General features: G+C 31.3%; 1 protein-coding gene across 9 annotated transcripts in view; it reads right to left on the bottom strand.

Moving 5' to 3' along the window:
- The window catches only part of LOC142323550 (uncharacterized), a 316,556-nt gene extending 299,337 nt beyond the window's left edge, over positions 1 to 17,219 (bottom strand). For all 9 annotated transcript variants that reach the window (XR_012756124.1, XR_012756123.1, XM_075363328.1 and 6 more), the window contains exon 1: positions 16,958 to 17,219. The gene's annotated coding sequence lies outside the window, so the exon portion shown is untranslated. The remainder of the gene's footprint in view (positions 1 to 16,957) is intronic.
- Between the last annotated feature and the right edge of the window lie 3,979 nt (positions 17,220 to 21,198).

Consider the following 21,198-nt stretch of genomic DNA (forward strand, 5'->3'; position numbering starts at 1 on the left):
ACAAACATCGGGAAACCCAAGACGTCTTTCCGTTTTTTGGTGGATGATTATTGCCAAAACGCGATTAGCAATCGACGACAAGCACTGCGTAAATTTAACCGCAGGCCTACAAATTAACATTTAGATTTATACTGTAACGTTAGAGCGGTATGTCGTCGAGTATTCTTGGACGCTAGGAGGAAGTCATGAAAGAAATACGTAGACACCATCTCGTGCACTACTCCCACGTCTGCTGTATGGAAAAAGATCCGTACAATCTGAGGATCACTAAAGCAATCTATTCTCGGACTTACTCATGCAGTAGAACTCCTTACACCACCTTCTGCAGTAGCGAGTAACTAGGCAGATTGTTTCCGTTCTGTGACCCTAACCTCATCGTACAGTAATGAGTTTTAGAGGTACAAATTACAGTTGGAAATACTATTGTTAAACTTCGTGATTTCTGTCGGTGAATTAAACGCTCCATTTTCATTCAGAGAGTTGTCTTAAAAACTCACGCGACACCTCTCCTGGACTTGACAACATTCGTCTCAGTATGCTCTCGCACCTTCCAAATTCAGCGCTACAACACCTATTGTGTATTTATAATGATCTATTCTCCTCATAAGTTTTCCCTTCAGTCTGGTCAGAAGCCATTTAAAAACAAAATGGTCCAAACTTTTAGATATGCTGCGAGTCCTTAGCAACATCAACTGGGGAGCCGATCGGTCATGTATGATAAGTTTTTATTATTCCTAGTTCGTTCCCGTTTAGATTATGGTTGTGTCGCCTACTCTTCAATTCGTCATACCGTGCTTAAAATGCTGGATGCTGTTCATCATACTTTCCTTCGGCTTGCCACAGATACATTTAGAGCAAGCCCTGTCGTAAGCTTAACTGTTGACTACGGTGAACCATCACTTTGGGATAGACGGGACCAGCTTTTAGCATCTTATTTTGCCTGTCTCAAAGGGCAGCCAAATCACCCGGTTTTTGACTCAGTCCTCGGGAATCCTAATTTGAGAAGATATGAGGGCCATACACGTTGTACTGCACCTGTAGGTGTTCATACCCGACGTCTACTGCACCTTATAAATGTTGACACATCTATTTTTTTCAACGTATCCGTGCTCATATCCTCCGTGGAGAATCGCCTTATAAATGTTACGTTTGACCTTACGATATACAATAAAGTATCAACACCACCTACTGTCTTCCAGCAAATGTTTCATTATATTCTCTCCAAGATAAACCCAGACGCTGTAGTATACACTGATGGATCGAAACTCCTCATGGGTCATGATGGGTCTCCTCATGCAGAAAAACTCGTCGTGAGGAAGTAGTCCTCTGTCGATTGCGGTAAAGACATGCCAGAATCACACACTAGTACCTCATGTCGGCAGGACACGCACCACTATGCGTATGATGCAACTCCAGTCTGACAGAGTGCCACATACGTGTGGATTGCAGATGCTATGCGACCTTACGTCGTAAATTTAAATTGCCCAGAAATTTAATGTCTCTTTTTGCTTTAATTTTTTGTTTTTGTGTTTGTTTTTTATACTGTTATCTGGGAAGGGGTCTTTTTTACACCCCTATGAATTTTGTTAAATTATACGTTTATGTAAATTTTATATTGTTTTTTTTATTTTTATGTTTCTTTTAAATAATTTTATCGTGTTTTTAAGATTCCGACTGTGATATTACGTGTAAGTTTTTAGTGATATTAGTTTTAAGTTTTATATCATTTTCAACATTTTAGTTTTTATGTTAGTTCTTAGTCTTTTATTATCCAAGAAGGGGAGTTTTACACACCTCTCGGACTTTGTAAAATTCTATTTATTTCTAGTTACATTTTATATAGTTTTCTTTTTTTAAATTTTTATTATATTTACGCTTATTTTAATTCTATGTTTCCGGCTGTGATATTAATTTTAAATGCATTTTAAGAAAATGTTTGCCTGTGATATTAGTTGTAAGTTTTTTTGTTTAATTTTTTAAGCTGTTTTTAGTTAGTTATTTTGTTTTCTATGAAACCTTTTTATTCCGGGCGATGATAACGCGAATGTTTTTTCGAATGTTTGTGAATACTAATTATATACATTGATATTAAGTAAATCGTTTTAACGCTAACCCATGCATGCTTTTTCAAAAAGAAAAAGTCCAAATATTTCCGTAATATCAAGCGTAAAAACTTGGCCAACGAGAATAGGCACATTCTTTATTAAACTACCGTCGAAATTTGTAATAAATTGTCAAAAAATCGATGAAAACAATTGCCACTAATTTATTTAAAAACTAATTAATTTTTTGTTTTAATTGTTACATATACTGTCGACAAATTTTCCTTAACATTATTTTTTTTAATAAATATGAAATTTATGCATCCTCGTTTATCGTGTACTTACCAAAATATTTTTCAACTCCTTCAAAAGGGAAAATTTTATTCTGTACAAATTATATTTATTCATTATCATTACAATATTACTTGAAATAATAATTATTTTTTGTACAAAGGCAATTAACAATTGTCCTTTTTTTAAAATCTATTACTTTAGTTTTTCCAAGTTTTTTTTTTAGATTTTCCCTGGAAAATGATTAACAGATTCTAATTAGCAGCATTCCTATCCGATCTTGACACGACATAATGTATTATATTTATGCAATAATCTGAATTAAAATAGTTAAATAATAACATATTTACTGTTAACTCTCAAAAGAATTTTCAGGGATTCAATCTAAATACCTTTTCTATAGTATTTTTGATCCCTTCAACTTTATTTCTAATTATTTAAGTTTTCATCGTTATTTTTATTAAATGATAACTTTATAACTTGCTTAAGTAATAATGATTCAGTATCCTATCGTAAATTTTATTTTTATTTGAATTACGCTAATTAAGAAACTGTTTTATTGAATACTCCACTTGAGGAGTATAAAAAAATGGCGAACCCGTCCACATTTACTATTGTACATAGTGTCCCTCGCAGAAACGGAGAAACTTTCAGGTCATGTTTTACCCGTGAAAATAATGAAAAAGGTTCACATAAACATACACATGGAAACGCTTTGTTTTCGAGTTACAGCTAGCTAAAGATTTTACCCGGATTTCAGATATTTTAATAAAAAGAAGCCCTACTATAATTTTTTAGACTCAAATTAAGGAATAAAGTTGATGGTTTCTTATGTAATTTGAGCTGGGAAATAAGAACTGTAACTCCAGTAGTTTAATATATCCGACGTAAAACATACTAAATCTTCTGTATTTATTAGTCATTTAACAAAGCTATTGCACTACAAACCTAAAAAAACTTGTTTTTACGACATCCGACATAAACGCAAAATTCAGTGTAGAAAAACAAGCTTTTTTTAGGTTTGTAGTGTAATAGCTTTGTTAAATGACTAATAAATACGGAAGATTTAGTAACAAAACTTATAAAGAATTTAATTCTGAGAAAATTAATGTAAATACAGCTGATAAAAAGTAAATAAAAATCGTTTAATGATCGGTTTTTTACTGAAGCAAAACAGACGAAAAATAGACAGAAAATCGTACTATTCTTTCTGTAATCCTATTTTTGTTTTTCCTATTTCCCAGCTCAAATTACACAAGAAACACCAACTTTACTCCTTAATTTGGGTCCAAAAAAATAAGTAGGGCTTCTTTTTATTAGAATAGCTGAAATCTGGGCGAAATCTTTAGGTAGCCGTAACTCGAAAACAAAGCGTTTCCAGACCTATGTTTATACTGAACCTTTTTTCATTATTTTCACCTCCAGAACATGTTCTGAAAGTTTCTCAGTTTCTTTGTTGGACACTGTTATATATATATATATATGAATATTTTTCCTTCAAATCGAAAAAACACTATCCTTCTCCAACTATCGATATAACAGGGTAACAAGGAAAAAAGTTTAAATATGATACCCGCTAACTACAGATAAAAAGATAAGCGACTGACATTTATTCAAATATATTTCCTTTAATGTTAAGACGCAAAAACCGATTCGAGATTTTCTTCTAAATTACTGAATTTATCTGTAACAAAACTTAAACAGCTATACGCATCTGAAATATGCTAAAATGAAATGTAGATACACCTATTTAATAAGAAAATGAATTAACAATTAATTAATTAACAGGGATTTAGAATCCGTTGACTAGAAGAGGGAGGGATGCAGACGCTCTTTCTGTTGGGAAGGGAACAATTCATTGATATAGTCAAGATTAAGGGTCGGAGCTCCTTTTGGAGAGGATCCTACTCTTACCGAAGGAAAAAGGTTTTTTTACCGTTTAATTACTCGTTATGCACTTTACATACAAATAAAAATTAAAAACAAATAATATTTATTTATTATTAATTAATTATTTATTACTATCGTAATTTAATAATGTTCGAGAAAATCATTTATTAGTTTAAAAAAACATTAACACCTTTTATAGGAAACATTTTTTGATATCTTTTAAAAATAGCGTAAACACAATTGCAAAACCATTTGTATGATCTTTAAAATCCAGGAAAAGGTTTAGCAACAAATTTTTAGGAGCGACAGATAGAATTTTAAATATCCTTTTTGAAAAATATTTTTATTACTTTCCCAAGTATAGCTCTATCGCTGCTGCAGCGGAATAGCAATAAAAGGAAACTATAACATTAAACTTTTGGGTGTCGGGGTTTTTAGATTTCGACGTTTCAAGACCTCATCAGCCCAAAATAAAAAAAGAAGTCAGAAATTTCCGAAAGATGTACGTGCTGATCTGTATTTTGATAAATATCTCCGGACTGACTCGACATAAAATCTTCGAAAATGACTTCAAAACATTTCTATATATGGGACAATGATAGTATTACATTCTGGGGAAAATTAAAATAAGGGAGGGGTAATTTTTCATTATCTACAATTTTTGACTTTGTAAGGTAGTCGCAGGAAACTGAATACGATGGAAGTAATTTTTAAAAAAAACTTTTTTAAATTTTAAGTCGATCGGATTCAGGGATGCGGACATTCAATATTATTTCTAAACAGATTTTGCGTATCACTAAATCTTGTTGACTAAAAACGCTGAAATTTGGCACAAATATTTGAGACTATACATATATATACACATATCCCAGCCTTGGCCTGAATTTTGACCCCATCGGACAAGAGAGCATTACGGTACTAACTGTATCTATACTGTATTCAGTTAGCTGTAGACTGAAGAATAAACAAACGCTGCCTTTGTGCAAGTTCGTCATTATTCTGTTTAGTCACGTCCTTGTGTACCTGCCGATTCACAACGCGGCCATATCTATATAGAAAAATATTATCATTATTCATATATAGTCACCGTATAATTAAATTATCACATATTAGTCAATGAAATCAAACGTTTATATAACATTATGTCTTCTCAATTCTATTAAAACACTCGATCTTTTCATATGATCACTCTTTTGTTCTCGTGTTCAATTTGGGTGTTTCTGTTATTTATTTATTATTGTATTATTTAAAGTATAATGCAATTTTTTTTAAGTTTACTGGAATGTGTAGTGTTTTCCTAGATTTGTATCTGTAAATCTTAAGTTACACCATCATTTTGATACCATATCTGATACCGATTCAACTGATAATGGTGCAGGATTACTGATATCCCTCTGAGAAAAAGCCCACGAAAAATGCCCTTAAGTCGTGCGGAAAAACACACCATTTTAAATGCTTACAAAAACGAATTACACAGTAATCTAACGGCGTTGATTTCGGATATCGTTAATAAACTGCTAAGATAAGTGGAAGTCGTACTGCTTCAGTGTGTACAATGTGATCCGCGAGTATGAATCTACTGATGAAATACGGTTACCTAAAAAAAAAAAAAAAAAAAACTCCGCAGATCAATTGAATAAAAAGTTAATGACTTCGATAAAAACGCGATCGTAAAAAAGTAAACGAAATTTTTTTACTGAGAAATTGTTGAACGATGTGTTACCTTGTCTGGAAGATAATTCTGTTATTGTCTTAGACAACGCCCGTTATCATTCGTGTGAAAAGGAAAGAATTCCAGTCGCGTCTTGGAAAAAGAATGTCAAAATGTGACTTAGTTCAAACGGAGTGATTTTTGAAGAGCGTAAACTTAAAGTCCTATTATTGCACAGGCTTTCGCGTATTAAAAAAATAATTTTAAGGTGTAAAAAATTTGTGCTTAAAAGCCATCGATAAAACAGGCCAGCAGGAATGGAAAAACTGTATAAAACATGTTACGAATACTACTGAACCAAATTATTGGGAATCGTATAATATAATAGAAAACAAAATTGAGCCTCCCGTTGTATCTCGATACTGACACAACTACGAATTTTTTTCCAATTGGATGACAGAAACTGAACGGAAATTATTATTTGTTTATTATCATAATTTAATCTAAGCTATAAGTGAAATTTTACTGTTTGTGGACAATCGACGATTTCACAACTCTTAAAAACTCAAATAACATGTCTTAATTCATTTAAATTTAAAATATAATAGCGCGTGGTTATTAAATATTAACGTCGCGTAGTTTCTTTAAATGCATCAGGATTTACAGGAGATGCTTGTGAATCGGCCGCCTGAACACTCAGACGCGCAGTTTGTTTACTAGAAATCTATAAGCTACCTGAATAAGATATAATATTAATGTAGGTAAACATGGGAATTAAAAAAAAAAATTCCCGTGTGACCGACTTAAGAATTTCAAAAAAAGTTTATTATTTCAGACACTTTATCTTTTTCAAGTTGCGATTGTTATTAAAAATGTTATGAGAGGTAGCTACCGAGCAAGGATATCGATCAAATGGACTCAAAGTTAGTTTACTAAAAAATGTTGATTTAGTAATTACATTATCATCATTGTGATGGTAAAAACATCACACATCATTTTGATGATAAAAACATCATTCGGTCAAGGAGGTCAGCTGGGAACCATAATTTTTGACTAAAAATTTTGATTTTTTTCTCAGTTGTACTTCTGCATAATTTTTAACGAGTTAAAAAACCCACTATAAATAAAACTACAATTTTATGTATTTAAAACATACGATTTTTTTTACTACTGTCCAGTTCACACACTAACTTCGCAAGAAAATTTTCGGATACAGGATTCATTTCTCTATGTTATCCTACCCAAAGGATGTGGTTAACAGCATGCGATACTAACTCGTTAAGATTACTCAAGTATATGGGATCTAAGGAATAATTCTCATAAAGGGGCGCGCGCTTTCGGTACTAATCCGGTAAGAACTACAGTTTATTTCGTCTGTTATTTTATTCATTATTCATTTGACTTTTTATATTGTATTCACATGCACCGATGATGAACCAACCACGATTTTCTTAATTAATAACGTAATTTAAAACTGGCGAAATAAGTATTGCTTTTAATCAACTGACAGAATTCCGCTCCGATTTGTTATAACACAAAACAACCGACATAACTACAACAAAGCTCCGCAGGAATTCAGGAAGAATTTTACCACCACCGATGAGTGAAATATGTGTCTCATCTATTTTTGGTTCGATACTGCTAAGCGTAATTTTTAAATAGGAGAATACTCTAATCGGTAAACAGATCGTTAATAGAAATGAGCTCACTAGTTTCTATTCCATTATAAAATTCAATCGTTCACACTCATTTTAGTTAAAAAAGTGGAAAACAGTAAATATTGTATAAAGTATTATAATTTTGTCCTGTAAAACACTTTACTTAGATATTATTTACGAAGCACTGGAGTACTGCATTCTTCATACCTGATCCTGCGAAAAGAGTCAATAGGACGTTATCAAATGCAAGCAAATACAAAAAAAAAATGTATATATAAAGCCTGTTTTGCTTCAAAATAAAAAACCTATTTTTAAAAGTTTTTATTTAATTTTCATCACCTGTATTTACATTAATTTTCTGAGAATTAAATTCTCTACTAGTTTCGTTACTAAATCTTCCGCATTTATTAGTCATTTAACACAGCTATTGTAAAACAAACCCAAAAAAAAAAATTGTTTTTCCATGCCGAATTTTGTTTTACGTCGGATATATTAAACTACTGGAGTTACAGTTCTGGGACCTGTTTTAAACTATTTCCCGGCACAAATTACATAAGAAACCATCAACTACCCCTTAATTTGGGTCCCAAAAATTACAGTAGGGCTTCTTTTTATTAGAAGAGCTGAAATCCGGACGAAATCTTTCGCTAGTCGTAACTCGAAAACAAAGTTTCCAAACCTATGTTTATATGAACCTTTTTTCATTATTTTCACTAGTAGAACATGTACTGAAAGTTTCTCTGTTTCTTCGTCGTGGGACACTATATATAAAAACTGCTAGTAGATTTCAATACCGAATTAGAATTCCAGGATTTGGATGTGTCGTACGAAGGTGTAAACAAAGTTTACTCGTAGGTTTTTGGACAAAGAAAAATACAATATTCCCCAAATTTCAACTAATTAAAAAAATAATAATTTTGAATATCCAATAATAAAAAAAAACTACTTCGCAATGTTATAACGTCTCGATTCTATACTCGGACCAACCCAAAACTTCTTAACGAGTTTAAGATAGAAATAACAGCTTAATATAACTTATTTTATATGGTAATGCAAACGATTTTCAGAAATTTTAAATCATGTAAAATTCAAATTTAGTTCTTGAATAGGGAAATTTAAAAATTTGTTCTGCAACAGAGATACAGAATTTTTACGAATGAAAAAAAAATTAACGTTTTACTTTGGTTTTATAATAAAATCGAAAGGCGTTGAAATCAGGAGTCGCGTCAAACTTACACTACTTTTGGTTTAGATTTAAGGAAAAACTACACAGACCAATAAAGCTCTATAGATTTTTTTACGAAAACGTTGTTTAGGAAATATTAAAAAACCTGAATATCAGCAACAATATTTAAACGTATTGTAACATTCTCATTTGTTTAACTTTCAGTAGTAAAGATTACACAGATTATATAAGTAGTCTAGGATAAAATCTGTAAACAAACCAACCTGATTAAAGTGCACGACACAAAATAATTTTTTTAAATATTGATTATATCAAACATATGACGTTTAAAAAAGTTTTTTGAGGCAAAAAAAGAATCATTTAAACTAGTGAAACAGTCTTCTTGCACTCGTGAAAATTTTTTACATCGATCTTCGTTCAACATAAACAAAACCATCATTCATACAAATAGAGGGGAAAAATAGCTATAGTATGACGAATTAATATCGTCGCAAACTAGTTATGCATGGACTTCTAAAACTTATTATTTTTTTTAAAGAAAATTCTAGGGATTTCACAAACGCATGCATGCAAAGATTTTAACACCGAACATTCAATTTTAAGTTTGACTTAGTCTTAATTTTCTACACCCGTAACTAACTTCTCAGCTGTTTTAATTAAAAGTATCTTTTTAATAAAAATCCCTTCCCAAAGGTATGCCCACCGATTTACTAATACTATATTACCTTCAATTAGCAACACACTATAATAAAACCCGTCGACCGACAATCTAGTGGTGTGTTTCCATAGAGAAATTTTCCCTATGCAGTAATTATAAATGAATTTTTTGTACGTAGAAATAGTTCTTAATTAAATAAATGTGATTTGTTGTGTCGAGTAATGAAATAAACCGCTACCTCTGAAACTCTTTGATATTCTAAATATCGATATATTTTAAATGTTATATAAACGAAGATAAAATATCGAATCAAGGACCTTTCAGAAGGAGCAAGGGGGAAGCGTACACATAAAAAAGATGAATGCGCGTTTGGTATAGCAACCTAACGATTATCGGCGACCTATCACGAATAATATGCAATTCTTAAAACTAACAACTATTCCACGGCATCCTTACAACGGAAAATTAAAAACGACGCGGTTTCCCGTTTCCTTCTTCAACGAGCCAAACACAATTATGAATTTCAGCAGGGCAAGCCCACTGAAATTAAACTAATATTCAGCCCTAAAAGCGACATCTTCACTCTGTTCATCAAAGGGATCGGCTATATAACGAACATAATTACTCTCAGGGAAAGCAACTTTGATTATTCCATTACAACTCATGCGCCACAACTAAGGCACAAATAAAGTAAAGTAACAAATTAATGTACGTTTTCTGTTAACACGATGCATTAAATGACACCTCCATTATTCAGTAAGGAATGTTAACCCGATATTATGAACAATAACACGACTACAAAAAAAGAAGCCGTCAGGGAACAGAGATCATTCATCGATTAATTACTTTTAAGATTTTTTTTTAAAGAACAAAAGTAATAAACTGCAATACAGATAGAGGCTAACTATAATAAAGACCAGATGTAAATAAATATCGAGGGAGCAACAGCCCCTTTCATCCCCTAGTTCGACCACCCTATATATATATATATATATATATATATATATATATATATATATATACACATACAGAGAGAGAGAGAGAGAGAGAGAGAGAGAAAAGCACGGTACCTATATACACACAGTAGAACGGTAACAAAAAACTAAATTAATTAATTTACGTATACAATTTTGTCATACAGAGGGAGCAACATAGAACCAAACCAAGCCGGCTCGAATTGCAGTTATCCAGAGCAAACTTTAACGCTGCTGCTACTACTAGCACCACTATTAGTTCTGTATGTTACCACTCTCGTCTACTCTTATCAGTTGTAAACTGTTCAAGTTTCAGTGCAGTATAGTTTCGTTTTTCCAGTTGTTTTTCTAAAATCCTTTATTCCATCGAGGAAAGAGTTGCTACAGCGGAAGATTATGTGCATTCTGGATCCATTTAAGAAACGCGTCAAATATTTGCGAATAAATTTCCGAATTCTAGTATTCCAGCAAAGTAACAAACACGGATCGATTAAAAAATTGCGTACAACGAGATCGGTTCTTCTCGAAAATATTACCGATGGAGAAGTAGATCCGATGCTGCATTTCATGTCAGTAGAGCCACGGCTTCATTTGTCTGGGCGTGTTAATTCCCACAACAGCAGGTATCGGATGCCAAAAATCCTCGCCGGACCTTTCACATCTGCTTCCCGATGAGAAAATCGGTATACGGTGTGCTGTTTCTGGTAATTGTAAAGCAAGCCAAATATTTTTTGACCGGATTGTCAATCCAGAAATGTACCGTACAATTTTCGAAGAATTTTACGCTCAATTAACAGATCGCGATACGGAACGGAACGGAACGCAAGGATAGCGGGAGAATTATGTATCTCCTTACACGCAGAACCTAGATAAAAATCCCTTGCTGCTGTATCTTTCTTTTAACGGGCGGGTAGTTATTTATTTAGTGACGGTTATATTTATGGACGGAATTATTTACTGCGTTCCGATCCTTTAGACCTGAAGAAATTGTATGACCGGGGCTGACCTTGGGAGATTAGCCGCGTAAGAGCTTCGTTCTCCCGGTGTGATTCCCCTTCAGTCCGTTCCCTTAAGTCCTGTGCTAGATCCTTCTGGCCTAACAGGAATGCGGGCTTCGGGGGCCCTAATGTTTGGAGGATACAATGCCCTCCTCTTTCCGGAAAGAGTCGCATGTGCTGGCGGTGACGTAATTGTATGATTGAGGATAGATGGTCGGTGAGATAAAGTTAGGAAACTTTCTCCACTCGGGCTGTCTTCATTACTGCATCTCGACTGAATTCGGTCAGGTCGGAATCCAGTCCGAGGTACCGGGATGATCTTCATTCTTCTTCCTCCTTTTCTTCTTCAGCCTACAGATCGTGATAAAGAGTACGGCTCCGACAAGACGGAGCAACTGTCACACATCAAACGATTCATTAGCACGCGTTCGAGCAGTTTTTAAAGAAGAACGAACTGTCATCAGAGAGCTGACAGTTCGCTAAGCTAGAAGGTTCGTCTAGCTATTTGTTTGGTTGGGATTTTTTCCTTCGGGCTATTTGAAGAATAAAGTTTACGAATCGAATCCACACATTATCGATGAACTAAAGACGCACATTCAACAAGGAATCGACGGCACTGACACACACTTTGCATTAGGTGACTATCGATGTGAACCCTCGAGCACAACAGTGCATCGCTATGCATCGCGCTCATTTCAAACATTTTTTATAAAAATATGGTAAATATGTAAACTTCTGCCGACTTAAATACAGAATATAATTTAATTAACGTTTTCATTTCTTCATTTTATTCGTAAAAATGCGGCACGTTTCCATAGTATTCAGTCTATAGCGGTCTTATTTTAAGACCGCGTACTAACTTTTAAGACCCGTAGTAACTTATATAATCGACTTAAATGAATATCAGAAAAGTATTTCATTACTGGATGTAATTAAAGGGATTCAGATCTCTTACATTCGGCCGTCGTTAACGACTAACATTAACTTTTCATATCGTACTTGACCCACTTCGTTTAAAAAGCAAGGGATGCTTAAAAATATTCATCATATGTCAAAGGTACACGTCTCGCTCGAACGGAGCTAATTTTTTGAATGCTGAGATTTAATAAGTTAGCGATTTATGAACGGATCGCCAGATTTGAAAAAATTCTTTCATAAAAAAATAAATTCCATCTTTTCGCTACATTTCATCTACACCTCGTTAGCAAAAATTATTTACAGCCAGAAATCTTCTCGTTATGAAATTTTTTGATATCGGCCCGAATTATTATTCAGAATACTGGGAAAAAACCTCGGCGTTACATCAAACAAGTAAATAAAAATTCACATTCATTAATTCTCTTATCCTTTTTGATTATTAAGAATGTACTGTGAAGTTTGACCCGGATGGACGGCTTAGAGGTTATTAACTATTAAAACAAAAAATTATAGGTGTATTAACAAAACAACATTTTACATAAATTTCCACTCTTTAACGATTAAAAAAGTATTCAAACAAAAGTATTTGCATCAACTGCTTTTCTTATTCTTTACTTAAAACACTTAACAATCCTCACCGCGTAAAAAAAAATAAAAAAAAGAAACTAGTAGAAATAAGATGTTGAAAAACGATATTTTCGCGGTTAAAATGTTTCTACTTCGAAAAACGGTAGATTGATATACAAGCAACAAAAACTGAATCTTTTCCACTACAGGACTGCACGACTAAAAGTTTTTCTATAGCAGTCAGGTATTAAAATAACAACTAGGCTGTAAGCAGTAATTATTGAATTTATTTTTTAAATAATCAAAACATTATTTAATTAGTCCAGGTTAGCGAGCATAGGTTATGTTTGGTCAGATTCAAACCATGTTGGTTTATCAACATAACCAAACCAAGCATAACCTACGCTCGCTAACCTAGTCTAATTAACGTTAAATACACAAATTTCATACAATTTAATAACAAAAGCGATATGTAAACTAAAAACATAAACCGTTTATTTCATTATTGGAAAACGTTTAAGCCATGCAGTCCTGTAGCGGAAAAGGTCCCAAAAACATACAATATTCTGTAAGATAGATTGCTACTACGTTCACCTCCTTAAAAAAATAAAAATGAAATAAGAATTACGCCGAAGACCTATAAAAAACCCATCAACTGTTTATTATAATCTACCGATTAAATCAATTTTCCGTTAAAAAAGTTATTTTACGAGTTCAACCCAAAATCTCAAATCATCTAAAATATGAAAATAATCAGTTATTATAATAAAGTTTGTTTTAAAAATAATAGCAATAAAAACAGTTTAAAAACTGTATAAATAAATATTTTTTTAATTACATAAAAGGAATATGTAAACAAATTTTTACACTTCGTAAATCTGAGACTAAAGGGTTTTATTACGTTTAATTCCGCGGGTACAACCGTACGACGCACGTAGCAGTCGTCCTTATTACAGTACAAAAACGTTGTAATCACTCGCTAAATTCGCCTTATTTTAAAATAATCATCCTATGTATATTTCCATTTGAAATAAAATATTTAAAATGTCAAAACGAGTTTTCACACAATGAAAATGAAAAACGGGCTATCAAATCGTTGTTAGAAAAAACTGTTAAATATGAACAGATTAAAAACAATTGAATACATAAAACGACTTGGTATTTCATCAGTTTTTTTACATGAAGACGCCAAAAAATATCCACTTCGCCAAACTAGATAACAAAATTACTTTCAGCTTATATAATCCAATATTTAGCACTACGAGAAAAGAACCTTCTTATCACCTTCTTAATCGTCCTGTTTTATTTCATTCCTCTTCTACCTTCAAGTTTATAAGAACTTATGACCGATTTATTTCAAATTAAATTAAAATATTTCGTAAAAAAAAACTGGTGCTCTCGGCCGACGAATTTAAAAATAATAAATAGTATCTTAAAATCTTTCAATGTGCACAAAAATATTTTTCAATTAACGATTTTAAAACTGTTCAATTTATTTTAAACCGATTTAGTTATTTATTAAGTTACGTAGCAATTATAATTAATTGATATCTTTGTAATTTTTTTTTTCCATCACTTAATAAGAATCAAACCGCAAAACCGACAAAAATCTACCCGTTCCTGACGTGATATAATATATCAATATATAATTATATATTGATCTGAATAAAATATTTATTCAACTTATACGAAGTTGTAACCGACTTTATTTCTAGGAATACAGAATATGGATGTAAAGTTATAGAATATGTTTATAGTATAGAATAAAGATGTTAAGATTTCGCGGGAAAGAAATATTTTTTTATTCGCGTATACAGCCTCGTAAACGGGCAGTCCAATAGTTGTCTCAAACCGATAGTCCGATTGTAAACAGTGTTTACAATTTAACTAAATACAAATAATGAACACATTTAAACCAGACACTAAAATTTATTTAAAAGTAATCTGAATTCGAAGCTGGGACCGCCAGCAACAAAAATCTAAACGAATACAAAAAAAAATTAATACGCGACGGTTTAAACAATTTGTAATAAAATAATAAATTACGGACCGTGAATTTATTACATAAATGGTAATTAAAATGAAAATTCGTATCCAAGGGACAATATTTCATTTAATGCATCGATATTTAAAATCAGATTTATTTTTAACATTTATATATTTCTGCAAATAAATTTGGAAAACGCAACCGTTTAGTAACTCTCACAAGAAATCGGTAAAATGTACCTCCACGTTAAATCACTTGTTTTACATGTAACTATTGATAAATGAATGAAATTATTATTTAAATATGAGAATTTGACAGTTATTAAATTTCAATTTATCATAAGTAAAATTTAATTTTTATGTTTCTAAGGCTTAATTACATTCATAAGGTATTAAGTCCTTGGGTAGGTCCTTGTAGGTAAGTACATTATTTTATTAAATAGTTTAAGAGATTGCATGCTAGCAGCATGATATATTTATTTATTAAAAATAATTAATTTTCTGCAATTACTGTTTTTTTTTGTATCTTCAATAAGTAATTTCGCAGAGATTTCTATTTCTTCAAAAGGGAATTTTTAATATAATTAATTTTAAAAGAATTAAATGTAAGTGCAGAATTAGATATTTACTATTTATAATTGGAATGAAATAAAAACAAATATATATATACATGCACACACACAAAATGAATATAATAAAATTATATTTAAATACTTAACAGCCATTAATAATGCTGAACAACCAGAAATAATTATTTACTTTTAATAGTTTTTTTTTTTAAAAAAAAAGCATACAACTTAAACAAAGTAAAGCAGTTTTTATATTAATTTTATGTAATAAAATAAACAGACGCTTATTAAAATTACAAAATTATGGACAAAAATACATAACCCTCAACTTTATTTTACAAATAATACCTCAAACACCAGTTTATATTTTTTTATATGTTATATATTTTTAAAAATGGCATATTATATAGTTCATGATCATCAATTAAAGTTAAACATAATGCACATTTTAACCCATTAGGTTATGATAAATATAGATTATAAAGAAAATCGTCATTAACAACTGAACAGTAACAAAAACAGAAGCACAGTCCTGTTGGTTTATTTTCTTTAAATAAAAACAATGATAAACAAAAAATCCCATAAATAAACAACAAACAGCACATAAAATAAATTTAATATAATATAAACTACACAAATAAGTTTAACCACTAAATTCTAAAATACATTACTACTTTTAAGTAGGGAACTGAAATGAAATTAAGTAGCAAAAATGGGTAACAACTGAGTCAGAACTAATTGGATCAATTTAATAAGCTATAAATGAAATACCCTATATACTAATACAAAATTAAATGCGTTAATTATATTATTTATTCTTAACACTATTAACAAAAACGCAGAAAAAAGACATTAAAATTTTAAATACAATTTGATCAAGAATCAGCTTTTAGATTTCCTAACCATTCCACCAAATTGTATGCACTAGACATACGACTGAATCCAACAATTTTAATTTTATAAAAGCGAAAGAGAATACCGCGAAAATAACAGAGATAAAACTAGCGTTTTAAGTAATTAAAAAACCGCTCAGAACACTAGAAATGTACCATGCCCAGTACAGTATTTATAAAAGAACAAACAATTTTATACGTAAAAATTAACGGATGAACAATTAAAGACATATCAGTTCTCTTTTTCTACATATCTGTATAGAAAATCGCCATTACATTTAAAGTGTTAATTTTCATAAACAATAACAATTTTAATTATAACAAAGCCGATGGTCCCAACAAAGCAACCAAACAATAAAATTTTTAAGGAAACTGTTTGAAACTCTGAAATCTATTCGATAAAATTGTTATACTTATCCGTGATTTTCAGCGAAAACAAGATAAAGAAAAAATAAACATAAATTTATGTTTACTCTTTTAAAATCGAAACACACACAACGAACGTTAACAATGCATGTATTCAGCTGCAGTTATAACCTTTAAAATAATGCAACTCTTTTGTAGTGAAACCGTTGGAGCATGTTTTTCATGCAAATACGTAAGTTTGATAACCCATAAAAATTAAAGTAATAAAACTAATCATTTATAATGAGATACGTGACAGAATTTTATTTACCTTACTATTCAGAACACGTTTTGCAGCCTAGTGTTGGCTTCTCCTCAGGTGGACTTCGGCCTACGAAAATAGATTCTTCTGCCAAGGATGATTTAGACAATAAATAGAACTTATTTTACTGATCACAAAAATGTAATAATCTGCTCTCGTTGAACGTAATTTTTTTACACGCGATAATGTACTGAACGACAAAGATTTCAAATTCAAGAATAAAGAGTAACACAACACTGAAAGCCAGCTTTCGTGATCAGCAAATATTTTGTTTCACTGCATTAGTTCCCGCTTATGTCGTCGGAGGCGATAGCATACAGCGAACAATTGTAGTTTAAATAGCGTAGAGTGCGCGATCATCGTGATTACAAATAAGATAGCGGGAACGATAGGAGATATACAAACCAGTAACTAAACAGCAGTCAACAAAAAAATAACGTTGGTCTAAAAATTAAAAAATATATGAGAATATTGAATTGTGGACCTTAATACATGTCATATTTCTATTAAAAAACCATAATTACTTAAATAAATTGTAGATTTCTTAATCTAAATACTTCACCATATATTTATACAATTTTATTCGTTATTAGAATGGCAAGGTGAATTTAATTTAATCACTTTTAAATTAAGTAATATAATACTTTGTATAATATAATATTTTGTTGTCAAATAATAAAATTCAGCCTTCAGAAGAATTTTTTACAATTTTTGTTTTTTTATCAAGCAATTTTTCTGCAAATGTTTTAAAAATAACCCATCTGCCTTAAGCATCTAAAATATCGTAAAATTGGTTATCAGTACAGTTTTTGTTTACTGACAATCAATTTATTTTCTTTCTTGACAACTCATTAGGGACCCTAGAAATTAAACTGAATTTTTAAATATTATGAATGATAAAAAAAAATTAGGGTCCAGAAAAAAATATTTATAGACCTCCTACTCCAGTATTTTTCAATCTGTAGGATGCACGCCCCCTATGGGAAGCACGATAATACTAAATGGGGCGTACGAGCATATACAAAAGAAAATATTATTAAAAAAATTTATTAATTTACTGAAAGGAAAGCAAAACAAAATACATTGTGACATATACACATTTACACAGATATAATACAGTTATAAATAGAATTGTATCACAACTGCAAAATGTATTTAATAATTAACTTATCAATACTAAATTAAAAACAAGTTTAATAATTATTAGTGACTCCCTTAAGTCTGTCTTGCAGAGCAAAGGTTTTTGAAGGAAGGTTTAATATTAGAAATAGACATTCAAAGTTCTTTTTTTATATTTAGTTGAGATCTATATTTTATCTTTAAAGCAGCCACCACAGAAAATCTGTTTTCATAAAGGTAGGATGTTGGAAAACAGTAATAGTATACAAAATGCTCTTGTTTTCAGTGCAGAAGACTCATCATCCACCACTGCCCAAAATTCAAAGATTGATTTATTACTAAACTGTCTTTTGATTTTGCCACTTGCCATGAAGATTTCTTTTTTGACAGTTTAGAGCCCTTCGGAATATTTTGAAATGAATCCCTAATCCACTTGTAACTTGCTACCAAGTTGTCGTCAGCAAGGAAATACTTTTTAAAATTCTTTGCCTGCATGGCTAAATGATTTTTAGTGGTTACAAAAACAACTTTCACATGTTCAGCCTTGTAAGTTTTAACACATTCATCCACTTTTGCAAACATTTCTAGGTTTTTTTTGCTTTAAATTTCTGCTCCACAATTCCAATTTTCTACAAAAAGCATTAACTTTATTACTCGTATCCAACATATGTGTATTTGCTCCTTGGAGTTGAAGATTCAAGGTATTTAATTTTTTGAATATGTCAACCAAGTAGCTCAATTCCATCACAAATAAATCATCTTGAAACTTATTGGCTTCTGGTTGGTTTTCCTCTTCTAGAAAAATGGTGATTTCATCTGTTAATTAATAAACACGTTGCAAAAATTTCCCATGTGGTAACCATTTTGCCTCACAATAAAATAGTAACACTGATGTCTTTAAAAAGTGCAGAAAAGATTTTTGATTTTAAGGGTCTTATTTTTATATAATTTACTGTGGTCACAACCATTCAGTCCAGGACTCATTTCTTTGGAAGCCAGAGCTTCTCTGTGGATCAATCAATGTGTCCAGACATACTGTGGAAATTTTTGTTTCACAAGTGCTTGTATACTTTGCTGCTCGTCAAAAAAAAATTACTCATCTTTGGAAATATTGCGTTGAAATATGCACCATATTCTGATGCAATTTTTCCACCTTATGTTTGCTTTGTTTATAAAATGATCTAAGATAACAAATAATGCGAGTGCTGTTGGTTTGAAGAAAAGTAGTTCTTCTACTGCTGAAATAGCATCACAAAATCGAACATAGGCAATGAAATGAGCATCTTTATTGTTATCTGTTGCCTCATCATGCTAAATTAAAAACAATTTATCACGCAACTTCTCGAAAAGCTGATGCTGTACATCTTCAGCTATATCAGCAATTCAACAAGCAACAGTATCATTTGATAGAGGTATGGACTGCAATTGTTTAGCAAAATTATCTCCAAACATAGTTTCAACAATCTCAATTGCAGCTGGCAAAATAAGCACTTCACCAATGGTGTGAGGTTTTTTACAACTGGCTATTTTATATGAAACTTTGTAAGAGGCAAGTAAATCTTTTCATTCACAGACAAAGTTTTTTAAAAATAATGTTTCCTTTTCATACATTTTTAATTTTAATTCAAAGAATTCTCACGGTTTGTTAACGTACTCACTATGAAGCATTTCCAAATATCATTTAAGTTTATTAGTTTTCATGCTGTCTGCTGCCAAAACTTTTGAGCAAATGACACATAGGGCCTTTCTAGACATCAAACTCAGCTGGATACCATCCCACTTAGGGCATTAAACTGAATGAAGAAGCAGACAAGTTGGTTTAACAAGCAGCTGAATCTCGTGAACTCTGTGCAATTGAACATTTTGTAGAGACTTAAAGAAACTCAAAAAATTATCCAAAAAGAAAGTAATCAATAGCTGAAATGAAAAATGGCAACAGATCAAACCTCAAAAACTCCATCAAAAACAAAAACTATACTTATTTCCTGCATGCTCGATTCCCAGGAAACAAGTAATCTTAACTTGATTAAGAATAGGACCCGCTAACTTCAGGAACATACAAAAGTGCTTAAATAAAGTAACAAATTGTGAGAAAACTCTAAATTATCTGAAGAACTTGAATTTTCAGGATTATATATAAGTGTAATTATATACATGTGATCCAATATGTGTTGCTAATGACCAATAAGGTTGATGTGACATTAAGTAAATAAATTTAAAAAAATAATGTAATGACTGCTGAGTTTTTTAAAATAAAAAAGTAACAGAGTAAATAATTTTTACGTACATTAAATCCCATAACTAAAAAGCTTAGAGGTGGTCTGACATGAGAAACAAATGGTCCTGAAACCATTTTCAAGATAACAAGGATTATTAAAGAAATGGTTTCCTGTTGCCTTCTTCACTGAGCCAGACATTCTGTGGTACATCAGCATGCCAAGCCTACCAAAACACACTTGATGTTTATCTCTACAAGTGATACTTTCACAACAGGGATTCTCTTTTTTCTGTTTAGCCTCTGAAGCCACCATAAGGTATTACTTCACAGGATAATATGTAAAAAATAAATGAAGTGTAGTCTTATAGTCTCAGGTCGACCATTCCTAAGATGTGTGGTTAATTGTAACCCAACTACCAAAGAACACTGGTATCCATCATCTAGTATTCAAATTTGTATAAAAGTAACTGCCGTTACTAGGATTTGAACCTCAGAATTCTCGAATTCGAAATCAGCTGATTTGCAATGACAAGTTTACCACTAGGCCAACCCAACTTTATAGTGAATTATCATTAATTTTTGAGTAAGCAACTAAGACTGATGTCCCTTAGGTTCTTTAGATATGTCATCCATATGAAAGATTGGGACAGATAGTAAAGTAGTAACTCAATATACCCCTTCTGTTGAGATAAATAATCAACATAGTTGAGAGTAAATAATTTACAAATATATAGTAGAAAAAATCTAATTATTTAATTTTTAATCATGGTCGATAGAATTTTCTTAAAATTAAGAAATAAAAACTTTCATAAGATTTAGATAACTTTATCCTTAATTGCTATTATGAAAACTAATAACTCAAAGGACTAGGTTTCTTTTTTGGAATTTTTATGAGTGCATAAAAATATAATTT

This window comes from Lycorma delicatula, chromosome 4 (assembly GCF_047948215.1).
Source record: "Lycorma delicatula isolate Av1 chromosome 4, ASM4794821v1, whole genome shotgun sequence".
Classification (NCBI taxonomy): Eukaryota; Metazoa; Arthropoda; class Insecta; order Hemiptera; family Fulgoridae; genus Lycorma; species Lycorma delicatula.